We start from the raw sequence: 14,090 nt of genomic DNA, 5'->3' as shown, positions 1-14,090 counted from the left end.
AGTCTTCCAGTGTTAGGATAGTGGTTTGAACACACTGGAGTGGCATGGACCTAGCAAGTGCAAGTCGACACACCTGCAGAGCCACAGACCATAAATCAGGGCATCTCTTAGAGCACTTTACACTAAGTTTCCATTTCACAACACACTTAAGCCCAATGGCAAAACTTTTCACACAGGGGTAACTTAATTGTTCACCCACAAAGTCTATATTTGAGGGACCTGACTTTCAGAGCTCCTGAGCACCTGTAGCTCCAGCTGACTTTAGGTGCTCAGCTTCAAGCAACCGAATTTCAAAACACTGGCCGATGGACATCCATTACCAATGAAATGCAGCAGAAGGAATCAGCCAGCTAGTGTAAAGAACATTTGGAAATGCATATGGAAACACATCCTGTAGAATACTCCCTCTGGGACAAGACTAAAATGCACTCTGAACAAGACTCATCTCCACTCTGGGGCAGACTAAGACAGGATCTAGGAGATGCACGTCCTACAGGCAGAGCCCACACAAGGATCAGCAGGCAGGGGTGCGGCATTTGACCCACTTCTGCTAGCTAGTGACCTGTAGGGTGGGGTGGGGTGGGCTATGTCAGGTGGTAGGGACAACAAGAATGCAGGAGTAGGAGGGAGACAAGTATGGCTGAGAGTCTGGTCAGACTGAGTAAACTGGTTTTTTTCATAACGTTAACTAACATGATTTGAAATGCCACTTAGTTTAGACACAGCTTAACATCTTCAAAATAACATTACCTGGAGCCTGTGGGGAGCCTTGCAGGGAACAGAACGTCTGCCTGGACAGACCTTGTTTCGGAGCCTAATATTTCAACAGACCGCAGCCCCATTGTGCAAACCCTGAGCCAAAGAGAGAGTGCTGTGCCTCTAAATATGCATGATGAAGAACCAAAACCAACCCATCCTTTATGGCCAAATGTGCAAGATGTTCGTGACTGTGCAACCAGTGTCCAAGATTTCCACCACCTCCCAACTCACACCAACCTCGCCAACCATAGACAAGACCTTTCCCCCTTACCTTATATTGGAAACAAGGTCCTGTAGAGTTGCTTTTATTCTGTTCTCCCCGTCAGACAAGAATCCTGTGCAATCTGGAACGAAAGACAGAGATTGCTGAGTGGTGTTGGGGTGGAGGGAAATATGCCACGTTCCCTGCTTTCAGACACAGATACTTTCACAGCTGCTCTGTGTCTTTGACTTCTGGATTCCAGGAACATCTCATGTACTTTGGGCTGCAGATCACGACTGAGCACAAAACCAAGCAACACTTATCGCTCACATCACACATTACACACATTAATCAGAACTTCTCTGAGATAATGGAGGGTTATCCTCATTTTAAAGATAAGGAAACAAACGAAGGAGTTAAGGGATTTAGAAATCTTCCAGATTACCAGGTGTATTTATGTATTGAGGGGTGAGGGACAAAACTCAAGTGATTTCTCGACTTCCACCAATCGCTTTTAAGGAAGGGCCTGGTTTCTTTAGGGCCTCAATCCTGCCAGGTACCGACCATGGTGACCCTGGTGCAGCACTTCAGAACATGTGTAGCTTTAAGCATGTGAATAGTCCCATTGGATCATGCCCCAGATGATTCCCACTATAAGCACTGGCCAAGGTTTTTTGGCACCTTACCAGGACTTCAGTTCTCTCTCATCCAAACAATGGAACCTTCAGAAGCACAAAACCACTAATGCTGGTGGGGTGCTGATAGAGAAGGAAAGGCACTATCTAATCAACCACTCGGAAGGTCTCCCACCAGATTCTCCTGTGGTCTTGTATCAGCCAGGTACTGACCAGTTTCTGAGAGATCCAATAGCGTGCTGTGGCTACATGCTGCCAACACTTTTATCCTCAAGCAAATGGACTACAATAGATGGCCTTTTGCATCAGTAAACAGAGGGTCCTTAACATGCCACGGTCCCTTGCAATAGCTGTAAGAACTATTTTTCATGGATTTAATTGGAAAATACTAATAAATGCCTTTGCCCGTTAGCCATCAATCTGTTATCAGAAATGAAAAGTCTTTACGTGATAACTATCCCAATTCCCATGTTTGATTAATAATGAATAGCAATGTCCTTTACTTATTCAAATCCAAAGCTTAGTGTTTTGCAACATCTTTGGTGATTCTGGTCCATACACTGAACAACCACCCCAAGTCCAATGCTCTTTCCATTTTAAATTTTACAGTAATCAATACCACACTAGCTTATATTTATATAAACTCACAAACACACAAACACACACTCTGAAGGCAGCTCCCTGCTAGCACCAGTGCAGAAGTTAGGACAGCATGGTATGGTGTCGCCACCCTTACTTCTGCACGGCTGACTGCAGAGCTGGGCCCTCAGTCAGCAGCCGTCACTCTCTGGCTGCCCAGCTCTGAAGTCAGCACAGAAGTAAAGGTGGCAATACCATGACCCCCGTAAAATAACATTGTGTGGACCTCCCACACACAACTCCCTTTTGGGTCGGGACCCCCAATTTGAGAAACGCTGGTCTTCCCCATGAAATCTGGATAGTATAGGGTAAAAGCACACGAAAGACCAGATTTCATGGTTCCTGACACATTTTTCATGGCCACAAATTTGGTAGGGCCCTAGTCATGAGTAACCGATGCTATTCGTGATTGGCACAGCCGAGGCCTCATCCTGGCAGACATCTATTCTCATCTCCCTGGAGCTATGTGCTGCAGTCAACACTGTTGTCCACCAGACACTGCTGTTTTGCCTTACAGTGGTAGCAGGGGTAACATGGGAATGTGCTAACATGGTTTGAGTCCTTCCTGGAAGGACATACCTAAGGAGTAAAGATGGGAAACGGCACCCACACCACAATCCTTTCTCCGGTCCTATTCCACATCTACATGCAGCCAGTCGGAGAACTAGTCAGACAAGATAGACTCAGCTGCCAGGAATGTGCAGGGGAGACACAGTTTATTTCTCACTACACATAACCCCAGTACCCCCAGCATGGCCCAGTTGGATGAGATAAGCTCATGGATGATGAAAAACAGCTTGTTGAGGATGAATCCAACCAAGACAGAAGGGATACTGGTGGGCGAAGGAAAGCATTTTGAACAGTTTGCGGCCACTGTGTAGTCTCCTTCGGTTGAAGATACACATCCACAAATGGTCCATTCAGGCCATAACTTCTGAGTTCTCCTGTAATCCTTCACCGATACTAGACATTCTCAAAGCAACATCTGCTAATTATGCTTTCTATCATCTCCAATTGGCTAGGAAACTTCACCTCCTCCTGGGAAAGGATGACCTGGCCTCACGTATACGCACTTTTGTCACCTCCCATCTGGACTCCAGCAATGCTACAAACCTAGGCATGTGGTTATCAGCCCTCAGGAAACTCCAACTAGTACAGAACACTGCAGCATGTCTGCTCAGCAACACTGGATGCCATGAGTACACCATACCTGTCCTGCGCTCACTAAACTGGCTTGCCATAGAACAGTGAGTCATGGTCTCAGTCCTTTAGCTTCAAAATGGACCAATGGAGTGGGCCCAGCATACCTAGAAGATTACCTGACGCTCCAGGGTAAAAACCACAGGCAAAAACTTTGCTCCTCAGACAATGGAACCTTCCAACATAAGGGTAAAGCTCATCTGTGCAGGAGACAGAACTTTCTCAGGGACTGGTTCAAGACTATGGAACAAACTCACGAGAAAACAGGCCCAGACAAATGTCCCCACCTTCTTCTCCAAGGCACGCTTCACCAACCTGCCTTCTCTAACACACAAGAGCAGATACATTTAAAATGAAAACCCAACTAACCCAAACAAAACACTCCCCTGCACACACAACTCTCCCCTTCATGAAAAGATGAGAGAGAGAACGAGCCACCCACAACAGATGTTAGTCACATTGCTTAATGTGCAACTGGAAGATGCCCACATAGACAGTGATGAGAATAGGATAAGAGCTAGTATATTATACGACAGAAGCCTTAAGAGCTCAGCCTAGTAAGAGGGTCAGACATGAAAGGGAAGGGGCGGGGGGCGGCCAAGAGGGTAGAAATCGCAAGTGCAGTTTAATTAATGAAATACAGGATGTTGGTAATTCCCAAGCAGAGTGAGTTATACAGAGTCCTTGAAAGGAGAGATCACCCTGGGACCCTAATAGGATAGAAGTAAATACATTTTTTGAAAGGGACAGGTCTGATTTTCAAAAGTGCTGAGCACCCACAATCCCAGCTGACAATAGTAAGGGCTGTGGATGCCCATCAGCTCTGAAAAGTCAGGCTCAAAGAACTTGTTAGGGCAGGATGCAATGGAGGCATCTTACTGAGAGTCACAAAAAGGACAAAACACTTTAAGAACAGCAGACTGAATCCTCTGCTGGATTACAGCAGACCAGCTCTACTGACGACAACAGAGCTATGATGAACTTACACCGGCAGAGAATCTGCGCCTATCCGCAGTGACACATGCTGGGACGGCAACGAGAAAGAGGGTCAATCCTCATGCTTCAGGGTCTACGTGGCTCACCAGCTGAGGGCCAGAAAGAAATCATCCATGTTCGGAACCCAAGGTATATTCACCCAGTTAGCAGAGGAGTATTATGGGTCTGGGCTTCACCTGAAGCCTCCAGTCACTGGAGGAGACAGGATATCAATCTCTGTTGGTAGAGGAATTGTCACTGCATTCAGAAAAACAAAAGTAGCTGATGCATTTCAGAGATCAGGCCACACTGAAGTCACTGGTGCAAAAATCCTCAAGGGCTTGGTAATGATGATGCAGTTTTATGAGCAGTTCTCCTGCTGAGTTATGTGCTTGACCCACAGGAAGTGGGCAGCTTTCCTTTATCCCCTCCCTTATAAATGAAAATGCCACTCAGACTCACAGAAACACAATACTAATAGAGAAGTCACACAAGGGGGACACAGCTTCCTCCTTGATTAGTCAGACCATGTTCAACAAGGCTGCCGTCTAGAATATTACCTGGTGTGTTCTACTGGAATTCTCCTGACTTGCCACAAGAGCCATGCCTGGCAGAAATATAGCAACCCTCCTCACACGTAAGTTGCCTCTGGGGCACACACAGACACACTGCCAAGATATGTAAAATGTAAGATGTAAAATATAGCGATATGTAAGATGTAAAATATAGCGATTTTTACCTGTGTCAATAACAACACCTTCGATTACTGAAGAAAGGAATTTTAAAAATCTATTTGAATTTCCACTGCCTACCACAGGTACTTATCTGGCCCCCATAACAGGATCATCTGAGCACCTCACAGTCTTGAATGTATTTATCCTCACAAGACCCCTTTGAGGCAGGGCAGTGCTATTATCCCCATGTTACAGTTGAAGAACTGGGGCACAAAGAGGCTAAGTGTCTTGCCCAAGGTCTCCCAGGAAGTCTGTGGCAAAGCAGGGACTTGAACCCAGATATGACGTTTCCAAGGGCTACCCAGGGTTATAAGGCACCTCGCTACCACCTGCCCTGACTGTGAGGAAGGCTTGCCTGTGCCTGATGAGTGTTAGCTCCCTGGCTCTACCAGCCACAAACACAGTTTGAGCCTAGGGTCCCAGAGTTAGATGAAGTGACTAGACTGCCCAGACCCAGGTGGCTTGGAAGCATGTGGGATCCAACGGAGTAGTGACCATACACTGGGGCGCAGGGCCAGGTTGTAACACTGATCCCCAAGAACAGACCACCACCACTGCATGCAATTGGCCAGACTATGCCTACCCTTTCACCCTCTGCAACTCCAGCAGACATCATTAGCACTGTGGGAGCAAGAGTCAGGGCACATGCTGGCTCATGGCACTTAACTTCAAGACACTCAATCTCCAGCTATGAATCACTTGTTCAGAAATTATTTACACCTCCTACCAGTGTTTTCCTCAAGAATTGAAATTAGGTGGTGGTGTTCAAATTTATGGGGGGGTGGAGGGGGAAAGAGGGGTGAGACCATGAGGGTGAAGGTGGGCTGTATGGCACCATAGTAAAAAACTGAAAAATGTTTCATGACCATTTTATTAGATTTTAAAATCACCACGCAAATTAAAATTGGCTACTCAAGCCTTCTATGGAGCACAACATCTACATCCTTCTTGGTTTCTTGTTATAATTTTGCACAACTCTGTTAATGAGCTTCTTGAATGCAATGCATTCATCTTTGGTGGCTTCTCGTGTGTCCGGTACTTCCATTCCTTGAATTGATATGCTCATTAGTTCATTCACATGATCAGGCAGAAGGAGACTTCTTTCAAAACACAAATTCTACTCAGTGATGAAAAAGAACACTCAACTGTAGCTGTTGTGACTGGGAGTAGCAAGAGATGAATTCCTACTTCCTTCAGCCCAGGAAACAGCATAAAGATCGGGTCGAGCCACTAGTGATGATAAAAAGGAAGTTGAAGTCAAATCTTCATTCATTCGTCGTATGATATTCCACTCTGGGTTCAAATTCTCTATTCTGTCCTGAGCACATGGCAGCCCCATTGCTGGTAGTGCCTCACTCCACTCAACTGTCGGTGTTTTACAGAATCATAGAATATCAGGGTTGGAAGGGACCTCAGGAGGTCATCTAGTCCAACCCCCTGCTCAAAGCAGGGCCAATCCCCAATTTTTGCCCCAGATCCCAAATGGCCCCCTCAAGGATTGAACTCACAACCCTGGGTTTAGCAGGCCAATGCTCAAACCACTGAGCTATCCCTCCCCACAAAAGACAGGGATCTGTAAAAGCTATGTAGAGGTTGAGTAGAATCTAGAAGTCGCTGTTGTAGATTTTTAAGAATCAAGTCTGTGTACTTTTTCAGTTGTCTGAACAAACACTTCTTGTCCTCTTCACTTAAGGATTCAATATAAATGCCTTCATTAGTCAACTTCCGGACTGAAGTCTTTCCTTCTTCCAGTACTTTTTCAATAAATAGCTCCCTGATTGATCCAAATGTAGCTTCTATTGCTGGACAAAGATCTACTACAGTTGTAGCAGATGCCTGGATGGCATTGTTTAATGACCCAAGTGGTTTCAACAGTAGACTTACAAGAGAGAGAATGGCAATAGTCTTCTCTGAACATAGTAGCAAAAGTAATCCACCAGCCTCACTACTTAGATCCATCCCATCTTGGTAGATACTTTCCAGAGCCAGTAATAATGGCTGGAGTAATTTTAAGGCAACAGCCAAGGATCACTCATGAAAAAGCCAGAGGATTTTCCCAGGTTGGACTAATTTGAACTGCAGTCCCAGTGTATCTTCTATATTTTCCAAGATATTCAGTCTTCTGGAATCTTGCTGAAAAAAGAATATAATGAATACATTAAATTTATAGCTTTTTTAATGTCTTTTGAAGAGTCTGCAGCTCGTACTAATGCTAGTTGGAGTAGACGGCCTCTGCAGTGTGTATAGGAGAGACGAGGCTTACATTTTTCTCTGAGCAAAGCTTGTGCTCCACCATGTCTTCCAGAGAAGTTTGCAGCTCCATCAAATGCACAAGCAGCCATCTGTCAGGGGTCCAACTGACAAGCATTTAACTCTTCTAAGATGTGGGTTGTCACAGATGCAGCCAATCAGTCTTCTATAACTTGAACATCTAGAAATGCATGTACTGGTCTACCACTGACATCAAGATAACGTACACAATGACTTAATACTTGATGACCATTTGCATTGGTGCATTCATCAGCCATGTATGCAAATTTTTTGAATGTGGTGAGAGAGTTCTTCACTTTTTCAACTGTTGAGTTTTTCACTGTTGCACCACATACATCTAGCCAGTCAGTTGAGTTTCTTGCAGAAAGATAGTGAGCATTTGCTGGTCTTGTTTGAAATCAGTGTTCAACTTCAGGATGAACAAGTGACAATGCACTTAACATTGGCCTCCAGTTTGTAGTGTGTGGTATCTCTTGCCTAAATAGTGTGACAGGGTCGGGCCAGATGGCTACAAAAGAGTAACAGAAGGCAGATATATTAGCCCCAGGCTAAGTAGGTCCCTTTTCCCTGGGTAAGGTAACAGGGAAGGTTTTTTTTGAAACAGAAAGAAAGTTTATTGGTAACGCTTACAAAATTACCAAAGGAAACAAAACAACTATGCAACAAAACAACGCAATCAGAAGGTATAACACAGCAGCTTTCAGGAGGGAGAAGTGTTCAGGCTAGCCTGGGCCCAGAGCGGGGGGGGCTTCCTCGACACTCGTGGTCTTCCACCCCCTCGAGTTACCCAGTGCCGCGCCCAGTGTCACCGATCCTCCCTCTCCTGAGAGTGCCCGGTAAGATGGGCACGGCTGCGGGGTGGGCGGTTTGGGGGGGGGTAGACACCCATGTATTATAGGACCCCTCCTAGATGACAGGAATGATGGTATCCACAGCGGCAACGGCTGGGGCTGGCGTCTCTCGCTCTTCCCCTCAATCAAAGGGTCAGACGGAGGGAACCGGACGGGGTCACCGAGCAGAGAACCCCAGACAGCGCGCACCGCTCCTCGAAGGCTTCAAGGGAGTCGGTGGACGCCGCCCAGAGGAACTCCGCCCGGATACGTGAATGTACTGAGGATCGGAAAACGGCCCCACAATCGCAGGACGTTTCATGAGCCAACCTCCTCTCTCTGGTTTTATAAATGGCTGTTTTAGCCAAAGCTAGGAGGAGGTTGACCAGAAGATCCCGCGACTTTGTAGGGCCACGGATGGTAAGTGTATAGATAAAAAGGTGGGGGGAAAAATGAAGCCAGAAGCGTAATAGAATATTTGTGAGGAGCCGGAAAAGGGGCTGCAATCTGGCACACTCTAAATACACGTGCGCCAGGGTTTCCCTCACATTACAGAAAGGACAAGTGTCCGGAATGGGGGTAAACCGTGTCAAAAACACGCCCGTGCTCACAGCTCCGTGAAGGAGCCGCCAACTGATGTCCCCGACGGGCCTTGGGACCAAGGTGGAATACAGGCTGGCCCACCGAGGTTGCTCACCCTCCAAAGGTGGCAGGAGATCCCGCCACTTTGTATCGGGGCAGGACATCAGGGTGTGGGCGTGAAGGGTGTGAAGCGTAAGTGTATATAAGTATTTCCATGGTGCAATTTGAAAGCTAACCGGCTGCAGTTCGTGCAGCCGGCTTGCAGTGAAAGGGTGAGGGGTTTGTTGGGATCTACGGGGTTGGGGCCCGATGGTCCTGGTAGAAGACCGGCAGCCCGGAGAGGTCTCGCAGAAAACCCCTCGGAGAAAAATAAAAGAGCTGCCGGTCATATCAAAGCCCTTGGAAACGGCGCAGGAAGGCGTGCGCCAGTATGCTCCACGCCGAACTACGTGCACTATAAAAGAGCCTCTGCAGGGCCTGGAGGCGGAAAACGCGGACCTGAGTGTACAGACACTTCAGGCCCTGCCCTCCTTCCTTCAGGGGTAGATGAAGAAATCCAACAGGGGCCCAGTGCATTCCTGACCAGAAGAACTCTAGAATCAATCTCCGGAGGTGGGTCAGGAAACCCGGGGCCAGGGTGTTGAGCCGGTACCAGAGCGTGGACAGGACTAGTTGGTTAAGCACCAGTGCTCTCCCTCGGAGGGAGAGACATCGGAGTAGCCTCGTCCATCTCCGGATCCGCTCTATCACCCCGCCCTCTAAATTTTGCCAGTTCTCCGGCGGAGAAGGATGCGTGGCGGAAAGGTAAACGCCGAGATAGAGCAGTGGACCCGCACTCCACCGGATGGTCTGAAGTGCGGGTGGGAGGGAGCTCACCTGCCGCCAGTCCCCCACCGTCAAGCCAGAGCTCTTGACCCAGTTGACTCGAGCGGAGGAGGCTGCCGAATAGATGGCTTGGCATGCCTCCACTCGCGCCAAGTTCCCGAGTCCTGGACCACGAGGAGTATGTCATCGGCATACGCCGACAGGACCAGCCGCAGCTCCAGCTCCCGCAGCACCAACCCTGTCATCCTCCCGCGGAGGAGACAGAGGAAAGGCTCGATTGCCAGAGCTTACAACTGGCCCGAGAGGGTGCACCCCTGCCGCACTCCTCGCCCGAAGCTGACCGGTTCAGTCAGGGTCCAGTTGAGCCTAACCAAACACTCTGCGGAGGCATACAGCACCCGGAGAAAACTCACAAACTGAGGTCCAAATCCAAACGCCTGCAGAGTGCTCAGGAGGTACCCATGGTCTACTCTATCGAACGCCTTCTCCTGATCAAGAGACAGGAGGGTGAACGACAGACCATCTCTCCGCCCGAGTTCCAAAAGGTCTCGGACTAGAAAGAGGTTATCGAAAATGCTGCGACCCGGGACAGTATAGGTCTGGTCTGGGTGGACCACGTCCGCCATCACGGACCCTAGCCGCAGCGAGATTGCTTTTGCTACGATTTTGTAATCCGTGCTAAGGAGTGAGACGGGATGCCAGTTTCGTAGATCGCGGAGGTCCCCCTTCTTCGGCAGCAAAGCGAGCACCGCTCGCCTGCATGACAGAGGGAGGAGCCCGCTCTGCAAGGACTCAGCCCAGACGGTGACTAGGTCTGGGCCGAGAATGTCCCAGAACGCGCGGTAAAACTCCACGGTCAGCCCGTCCATGCCCGGAGATTTATTGGTGGGCATGCGACGGAGGGCTTCCGAGAACTCGGCCAGGGTGAGAGGCAGCTCTAGTCGGTCTCGGTCGCCCACGCTGACCGTGGGGAGTTCCTCCCAGAGCACCTCGCAAGCGTCAGGATCGGTCGGGTCCAGGGAGAAAAGGCTTGTGTAGAAGTCACGGGCCCTCCCACACATCTCCTCCGGATCCGTGAGGGGGGTGCCGTCTTCCGCAAGAAGGCAGGTGACGTGTTTCTTGGCCCCCCTCGTTTTCTCCAGGGCATAGAAGAAGCGGGAGCCGCGGTCCATCTCCCGAAGGAGGCGGATGCGGGACCGAACGAAGGCACCTCGGGCCCGGTGGTCCTCAAGGGCCCGGAGCTCCTCCCGCTTCTCCCGGCACGCTCCGCAGAGGGACGGGTCCTCGGGATCGGCGGCCAGGCGCCTCTCCATCTCTAAGACCTCCCGTTCCAACTGCTCTATCGCCGCATTTCGCCGTCGGCTGGTGCCCCGAGTGTAGTCACGGCAGAAGAGCTTGGCGCGCACCTTCCCGAGATCCCACCATCGCCGCACCGAGGGAAAGGCACGCCACTGCTCTCGCCAGGCCAGCCAAAACTCCCGGAAGGACATCACAAAGCTCTCGTCCTCCAACAGGCTGTTATTAAAGTGCCAATAGGCCGGCCCCGGTCTCTCTGCACGGAGGGAGACCGTTACAGTGACTAAATGATGATCAGGGAATGGGGCCGGCCGAATGGCGGAGGAGTGGGCCTGTGAAAGATGGAAACGGGATAAGTAAATACGGTCCAACCGAGAGTGGTGTGACCGATGGGCCTCCACTCAGACAAAGGTAAACGTGGAGGTGTCAGCTGGGTGATGGTCACGCCAGACGTCCACTAGGGAGTGATGGTCAACTATCCCTTGGAGAATATTTGCAGCGGCCGGACTCGGTTCGGCCCCGTTCCTCGAGGGTGGTGTTAAAGTCCCCTCCCAGGACCAGGCACTCATGCGAATCCAGGGTGCCGAGAAAGTCGGACACCTGCTGATAAAATTGTGGCCGCCTGGAGCTCATTTGCGGGGCATAGATGTTAACAAGATTAACCACGAGCCCCTCCATACGGACTCGAAGGTGCAGCAGGTGGCCCGGCACGGCCTCATTGACCCCTAGCACCTCAGGCCGTAGGTTGGGGGAGAACAGGGTCGCCACTCCAGCTTGCCAGGTCGCGAAGTGGCTAAAGTATACCCCGTCCCCCCACTCCAGCCGCCACCTGTCCTCGGCGGCAGGGTCCGTATGGGTCTCCTGCAGGAAAACTACAGAGTACCTCCCTTCCCGAAGGTAAGAGAGCACCTGGGACCTGCGGAGAGCCATCCTACAGCCCCTGGTATTCAGGGTCGCAATAATAAGAGGCGTCATGCGGAGGGCTGGGGGCCTCGTATTGGCGGGGGGGTTCAGGGCCCCCGGCGGGTTGCACAGCAACCCATGACCCATCCCGTGGGTGAGTAGATCACGTCGGAAGCTGCGGGCTCGCTCGTAGGCCGCAGCACCGCGCCTTCCTTGCCCCCTGCCCTCCTTTATAAGGGCCCTTGTGGCCTGGAGGATTTGATCAAAGTCCCCCCATAGATGAAGAGCCAGCTGTGCCCTATCGCGGGCGCCACGGGTGTGCTCTAGGAACTTCCGTAGCGCATGCCGCAGCTCATGGGGGGGTGGGGTTACAATTCCTGGGGTATTCCCTGATAGGACTCTTAATACAGCCTCGTGGTCCGCTAAGGCAGGTAGACAGGGTGCGGACCACCGACGGGGCGTCTGACAGGCTGGGGTTATTAAATTCATTTCACGCCTTGGGGTGGAGGGGGATGGCAGGGGAAAAATTGCCACTCCTAATGGGTCGCGGCTAGAAAGTGCAAAGACTGCTCCCTGGGGGGAATCTGCAAAAGGCGGAAAGGAAATAACCCCACGGGCGGCATTAACATTGCAAGAGGAGGGCAGGGGTGGGGGCAGGGGCAGGGGTAAGGCTCTGGGGTGCAGGAGGCAAGCAGCTAAAGGAAAGTGCCTCCTGAGCAGAGTCAAGGGTTAAGGGGTAAGGGAGGGGGCTCCAAATAATGCTCGGTGCTGGCTCCATGGTGGTCTTAGCGGCCATGGCATCAGGTGGTGGACCACCTTCTGCAGGGTGCTCACCCGGGAAGGCAATTAGGGGGAGGGAGCATGGGGAAAGGGAGGCTGGGGTAAGGCTGCCCAGCTCGAGGCCAGCCAGCAGCAGATCATCCCCTCCCTGGGTGACCGGGGTCAAATCTAAGGCCTCAATCTCCGCATACACGGGGGAGAGGCCAACTCCTGCCACCCCGGGGGCCTCTCCTCTAGGGCCCGCCTCAACGGTCGCCTCGGGGTCCGCGGGGGGTTCGGGTAGCGTCCAGGCAGAAGGGGCATCCTCAGAAGTCTCGGAGGGGAGGGTCTCCCGTGGAGGGGGGATTCTGCCCTCCAATGCCAGTCCGTCTTCCCCTCCCGACACCAGCGGATGGATCTCGCTCGTGGCCGTGGCGGGAGGCTCGATAGCAGTGCCTCCTTTCCTGGTCTTCCGGGGGGCTTCCGCGTCGGGTGGATGCAGCGGAGCTCGAGCCTTCCGCTTGCCTCGCTTCCCCTGGACTAGGTTCCAGCCCTCCATAGCGTCATCTGGGGGCTGGTTAGCAGGGGTCGTGTCGGGGGGCGGAGGCGATGGTTTAGGGGTTCGGGGAGGTAGCGGTGAGGCAACATGAGGGGCGGGGGCTTCTCCTTGGGGAGGGCCCTCTCCTATACCCGATAATATCCTTGCCACACCCTCCTCCATGGGCTCTGTTGGGTTGGTACTAGCAAGGGTGGAACTCCCTTGCTCGCCCGGGCGTTGTAGGGAAGGTATCTCTTCGGCCCGGACGGGAGCAGCGATGGGTCGAGTAGGAGGAGGGTTGGTTTCAGGTGCTGGGCAGCCAGGGGCATCGGCAGCGACGGGGCCGATGTCCTGCCGGGTCTCGGGGGTTTCGGGTGCCCCTCCCCCCCGGGCCAAAGGGCAGTCTCTGCGGACATGCCCCGCTGAACGGCAGAGGTCGCACTGGGCCTCTCCGGTAGAATAAAAGACCCGATAGTGGGCTCCCTAGTAGGGGACTAGAAAGGACCCCTCAAGCGCCTCTTCGTCACGCGCCCCTGTCGGTGGTAGAAGCTGCACTTGCCGGCGGAACGAAAAAATGTGACGGAGGGTGGGGTCCTTGCAGCCCAACGGGAGAGGGCTGATGACAGAGACAAGTTTCCCCAGGGTGGAAAGAGCGGGTAACAGGGCAGCATTGGGTAAGAAGGGAGGAACGGAGGTAAGGACGAGGCGAATGCCCAGGTCTTCTAACGGTTCTAGGGGGACAAACACCCCCCCCCACCAACAGGCCCCTCTCTACCGCCTCCTGGGCGGCATCCTCCGAGGCTAAGAAGAAAACGACCTTCCCATACATCTTGGAGGCCGCCACAATAGCCGTGGGTCCTACCACCTTCGCCAGCGCCTGCACGTATGTCTCCACGTGGCACGCCGTGCTTCCTGGTCAAGGCGGGGAAAGGGCCTCGGCCG

At 51.8% G+C, this 14,090-nt stretch overlaps 1 protein-coding gene across 8 annotated transcripts in view; it reads right to left on the bottom strand.

Annotated features, from left to right (window-relative positions):
• TSNARE1 (t-SNARE domain containing 1) overlaps positions 1-14,090 on the bottom strand; it is a 719,956-nt gene that overhangs the window by 636,453 nt on the left and 69,413 nt on the right. For all 8 annotated transcript variants that reach the window (XM_048841786.2, XM_048841780.2, XM_048841783.2 and 5 more), the window contains one exon: positions 1,031-1,103. The gene's annotated coding sequence lies outside the window, so the exon portion shown is untranslated. The remainder of the gene's footprint in view (positions 1-1,030; positions 1,104-14,090) is intronic.

This window comes from Caretta caretta, chromosome 2 (genome assembly GCF_965140235.1).
Source record: "Caretta caretta isolate rCarCar2 chromosome 2, rCarCar1.hap1, whole genome shotgun sequence".
In the NCBI taxonomy this organism is placed as follows: Eukaryota; Metazoa; Chordata; order Testudines; family Cheloniidae; genus Caretta; species Caretta caretta.
Note: the sequence above shows the minus strand (reverse complement) of the source record. Positions and strands in the feature narration are given on the sequence as shown.